At 57.0% G+C, this 5,304-nt stretch overlaps 1 protein-coding gene across 2 annotated transcripts in view; it reads right to left on the bottom strand.

Annotated features, from left to right (window-relative positions):
- Bmp4 (bone morphogenetic protein 4) overlaps positions 1-2,950 on the bottom strand; it is a 6,846-nt gene extending 3,896 nt beyond the window's left edge. Inside the window, exon 1 of one of the 2 annotated variants that reach the window (XM_005376770.1) lies at positions 2,871-2,950. The gene's annotated coding sequence lies outside the window, so the exon portion shown is untranslated. Of the gene's footprint in view, positions 1-2,689 lie in introns of both variants that reach the window. The other variant, XM_005376769.2, reaches the window with a different exon arrangement.
- Between the last annotated feature and the right edge of the window lie 2,354 nt (positions 2,951-5,304).

Below are 5,304 nucleotides of genomic sequence, written 5' to 3'. Positions count from 1 at the left end.
CGCATCCGTCCAGACCCGCGCGCGACGGCCTGAAGCCGGCGGGTCCGGGGCGCGCTGTGGGGGCTGCACTTCGCGGCTCAGACGCGCCTCCAGGAGCGGGGCCGCCGCGCCTGGGCTGCCCGAAGCTTCACCCCCAGAGGCACTTGAAACGGAAAAAGCCCCGAGGACCTCGCGCACACTGGCACACACACGCGCGCGCGCGCGCTGCGTCTCCAGGAGGCCAAATAGCGCTCCCCGCTATAAGCATTCACCCCTGGCGGGCGCCTGCGACCGCTCAAACCAGCTGGGCAGCCGATTTAGCAAAAGTTGCTGTCCTCCTACCGAGCTCCGGGCCGGGAAGAGGGGAATTCAGGGTGTCACTGCTGTGGGAAAGTTAGAGGGCCAGGCTGCTAGGGTTATTTTTCTGGTTCCAGTTGGGGGAATCCCCGCACGGTATCTGTCGGCCGCTGGGTCCAGGGCACCCCCCCATCCCCGCTCCCACCCCTACCCCCACCCCCGCCCTAGCAAAGCGGATCCCCAAGAAACCGAACGGCGGGGCATTCAAGGCGGAGGGACAGACGCCTGGGCTCTGGGCTCCAGACAAGTTCAGAAAGAGGCGTCGCCAAAGAAAGGGCGCATCCCATGTTTTAGGTCTTGTAATGTCGCCCAGGTTTTACAACTCCCGACCCGGCGCAGAAAGGAAATCCCACCGCGCTCCCAGGAGTGAGCAAACTGTGAACAGCTCTCGGCCTGCACTCGACCTTAGTCTGCGTCTCTAGCTCCCCGGCTTGGCTTATTTTTTAAACCACTACACCCCCGCCCCGCCCGCGCGCGCGCCACTTCCTCCCCACCCCCTTCCTCCTTTGCACCGTCTGCAGAGTCGCAGCAAATAGTCCTATAAGAATTTTACCAACCCACAGCTCAAGCAATGCCCGGGGTGACCTGGAGAAGCCGTGCGCGGGGGACACCCAGCGCAAGGGCCGGTTCGGATCTCGCAGCTGACTCAGTTCTGTGTTCAGCCGGGCTGTGTGCACTGCGTCGCCTAGGGGCACAGCCCCACCATTCCCGCCCCAGCGCCTACTTCCCCGGCCTCCGCTTCGGGAGCCTGTCCCCGGTTTCCGCCTTGGGTTGCATCGGAAAGCGAGAGCACCGGATGGTGGCCACGCTTTCCCCTTCCAAACCTAAACTGTCTTTGGGGAGCACTTTGTGAGAAGCCATTTAGAAAAAGAGACGTAAAGACAAGAGCAGCAGCTCTGCCCTCTCTCCGGCGCCACCCGATACCGCGCGTCCGGGTGCGGAGGCCGAGGGCGCCCCTGCGCGACCGTCCACGCCCGGCGACAGCCGCGCCGCCGCTGGAGCGGTTTCTCTGCCGTCCCACGCTGGCGCTGGGGCGAACTAGCAAAGGGCTGGCGAGAGCAAAGGGTTCATTTTTGCCCTTTGCTTTATTTTGATAAAATTGGAGCCCTTAGAGAACTCCACGGGGAGAGCGCAGGGAGTGGGGAAGCAGGCAGAGACGGGCGAGGGCACCGTAGGAGACGCGAGCCCGGGACCCTGCGCCCTCCTTGGCCCCTCGGAGCCGCCCGGGTGGCGGCCGGAGCGCTCGCCGCGCTGCCGCCGAGCGGGTGGGGAAGCGGGTTCGTGTTTCAATTTCGGATTGACTAGGACTAATCACTTTTTTCTCCCCAGATTTTTAAGTTACAGAGATAAAGACTTCATCTCTGTAACACTTTTTTTTTTTTTTTTCCGGGGGAGGCAGGAGCGGGAATACAATTCAGGGCGGTTGCTCTTTGCTTCCCTACGCGAATCTTCTTCCCACGCCGAAGTTTCAGGTAGCCTCAGTTTACCCAGTATGTGCCTCCTAGGGTTTTAATGTCTCGCAAAAGCTTTCAGCTCATAAAACCACGATACTCACAAACCATCAGCCAAAGCTGTGCCCAGGAGGAATCTGAGGCCCGGGTCCAGCTCCCGCGGGGACGGGGTCTGCAAGGACCCACAGTCCGGGGCCCTTTCCTGAGGGTTCCTCGTGCGGGGGGCCCGGGAGAGCCGTGCTTCCTTCCCTACAGAGCCTCCCCTTGAGACGCGGTACCGCAGAAGCCCTTAGCGTTCCGGACATCGCCCGCAGCCCCACATCGTGAAATGATGGGGGCAGCGGGTCCAGGCAAGCAGCTCGTGGAGCGTGCGCGTCCTGCAGCCGCGGATCGCCAGCTCTCTGGGGCAAGGTGAGCGCCGATGCCCGCGACGCAGCCCCCGCGCGACAGCGCTCTGCGCCACAGACCCAAGGCGGGTGTCCTCGGCCCTCGTCGGGGTCCCTCGATGCCCTCCCTCCCTCTGGAGCTCACAGCCAGTTGGTTCTCGCCTCTCTCTCCCGGCCCTTGCCGTCTGGGAATCGCAGTCGCCAGCCCTCGGGCAACTCACTCCACCCAAACCCCACCTATCCCAAGGACCCCCGATACTGAGGATGTCTCTGCTTCCCGCCGCTCCCGCCGCCAACCTCCCAATGCGGGAATGGAGAAGGTAGCCCGGGTACAGGCAGGAGCAGATGTGGAGGTGTCTAGCAGCAGCATCCCCACCGCCACCCAGCAACACCGTTGCGGTGTGCAGGACACGCCACCTTCTCCCTCGGTTGCACCCGGCGCCCCCAGCTTCTCCCCAAGTCGGGCCTCGGCCCCCTCCAAGTGCGCCCCTCGCCAGCACCAGGTACCTCGCTCACCATGGGTCCCCGCAGTAGCGGGCTCGCCAAAAGCAGCTCCTGGGGACCTCTGAACAGCTCGGGGAACGGGGCGAGGGCCGGGGATGGGGCGCTGCAGGCTCGGGTGGCTCGGACAGGAATCCTATCGGGGTCAGAGGCGAGGCACTCAGCCCGGCGTCGCAGGGTCCCGTCCAGAACTCACCTCGCGTCCGTCCGCGCTCCTGCCCTCCCACCTTCCTCCTCTGCCCTCCCACATGTACTCCTTCCTTCTCTTTCCCTCGCTCTCTTTCTTTCTTTCCTTCCTCCTCCTCTTCCCTGGCAGCCCCTCCCTTTTTCCCTCCTCCCTCGCTCGCCTCCCTTTCTGGGGATGGGAGCCCCGCCCACATCCTCCTACTCGCCGCCCGGCCGGGCCTCGCAGGCCCGGGTCCCGGAAGCCCGAGCAGCGCCGCGGCCGCCGATGCCGCCGGGGCTGGAACGTCGCTGCCTCTGGCTCGGAGAAGCGGCCGGGGCTCACCTGGGGACCACGTGCGGAGGTACTAGAAAGCATGCACCGACTAGTCACCGTACCTTCCAAAAATACCCATGGGAGTCTGGGCTTCCCTGAGTTTAGAGTAACTGCTGCCCAAACTGATGATTAAAACACTGAGTAATCACCATTTACCCCGAGTAATTAGAGATAATGAAACACCTCTAAAATCAGGTTATGGAGAAAGGAGCTGTTGGATTGGTTTAAAGGGTGGCCTTCCATAAACTGTTAAAGGATTTCCAAACGTTGGGAAACAGGCTGTGCGCTGAGCTGGGTCCCTAAAAGAGATACTTCTTTGGCTATTAAAAGGGGACTTTCCTCCCAAAACCTTTTGTAAGCGCTCTTTGTGGAATACCTTGGTGAAGACTGGGCGCAGGACTCCCGAAAGGGCCGGCCTCCCTCCTCTTCCAGGCTGTATCTCTCAGAGGATCCGGATGGCTTGCAGACAGGCTGGCCTTATCTTCACTGTTAGGAACGTCTTTATGGCTCCGAAGGTCTCTGAAGCACTGCTCCAGCAATTAATTTTGTTGTTGTTGATTGTTTACTTGTGCGTGGAATACCTAAGAATTCTTAACCTCAGCAAGCTGAGCTTCCAAGGAAGAAGCACCCTCCTCTTAGTGAGCCACAAAGGAGAAAAAAAGATGCCCTTTGGTCTGTTTTTGAAGGAAGAGGGAAAATGAGGATTTGGCACTTTCCAATCCCTGCAAAAGTACTTGTAATCATATTAGCAGGGAGGTGGGATGTGGGGGCTTCTGAACCTTCCCAAATGGGGCCCAATTTCACATGCTGCTCCTGACTGAGCCCGGAGTGAGCTATCAGCCCTATCTCTGTTCTACAAACAAGGAAGGGGGTGGACAGCCGGGTGGAAGGGACTCCACCTGGAGCCTAGAGCCCTGAAGTCAACCCAAGCCTCCTTCTGGAGTCTGGAGCTAATGGTTCAGAGCAAGCCTGAGGCTCAGTACCCTGAGCTCCAGGTACATAGGGAGAGCTGACCGTTTCCTCTCCTGGATCTCTTTCCCTGAGATGGACATTGCCGCCTCCACAAAGCACTGAGGTCTTCTCCACTCAGACAGACATCAGTCTAAGGAGCTCATCTATAAAACTACCTTTATGTATAACGTGGCTATTTAGAAAACAGGAACTACTTCCTGTGATGTGTAGAACAGAGATTAGATGGGTAGAAGATGTGGGAGAGCACAGAGACAGTCCTGAGAGAAGAGCCATAGGGTGCCGCCATCTTTGCCTGGCCCGGGTCTTTTGCCCAATAGTGTATCCAGCAGCAGAAACCAGCCAAGACCTTCCATTTCCTGGGGTTCACATTTTCTCATCTGAGACAGGGAAATCATTAGGCCAGATACCTTCCACACTCTCTTTCAACTTAAAAACAATCTGATTATTTTATTGTAATTGTAGCGAACATGTACCTTCTTCCATTTTAAATCACTCTGAGCCTACCTCCCTTAAGAACCTCCGATTAAACAGGGTAGGGCAATAACACCAGCCCAAAGAGATGACTGAAAATGCACCTCCAACTTCCAACACAGTCAGATTTACAATTCCTTATTAAAAATAACAACACAAAATGAAAGCCCCATTAATGGTTACTAATATCTCTCCTGAGGTATCAGGTAGTATGTTCCTCTCGCACACTGGAAGCACAGATAAAATTGTTCACCGAGTGCCCTAAATCAGTCATTCTCGTTTTAATTATTAACACAATGCGTTCTTTAATATTTAAGCTCCAAGACAACAGTGATATGCTGTCCTGAAAAACAGGGCTTTATTTTCTTTTCAAGCATTATGTGATCTGCTTTTAAAATCCCAAATGTTTTGAGATGGACCGGCTCTTATCTCATTTTGCTGAAACCCAGACAATAAAGTGACCCCCAGCCCACCCATGAGTCTGTGAAACCCACAGTCCTGGAGTCTCCAATTAAGCCACCTGACACACCTTGTTTAGACCCTGATACGGATCTGCAGGTATGTGATGGGCGAACTCTACTGCAGTTCCCTTGGGACAGTGTTTTTTTTTTGTTGTTGTTGTTTTTTACCTACACCTTTTCTATTGCCCCCCTACACACTCACCCCAAAGAACAAAGTGTTTGTTGGT

The sequence above is a fragment of the Chinchilla lanigera genome, unplaced genomic scaffold (genome assembly GCF_000276665.1).
Source record: "Chinchilla lanigera isolate Chin_1 unplaced genomic scaffold, ChiLan1.0 scaffold00008, whole genome shotgun sequence".
NCBI lineage: Eukaryota > Metazoa > Chordata > Mammalia > Rodentia > Chinchillidae > Chinchilla > Chinchilla lanigera.
This window is presented reverse-complemented; position numbering and strand designations above follow the sequence as displayed.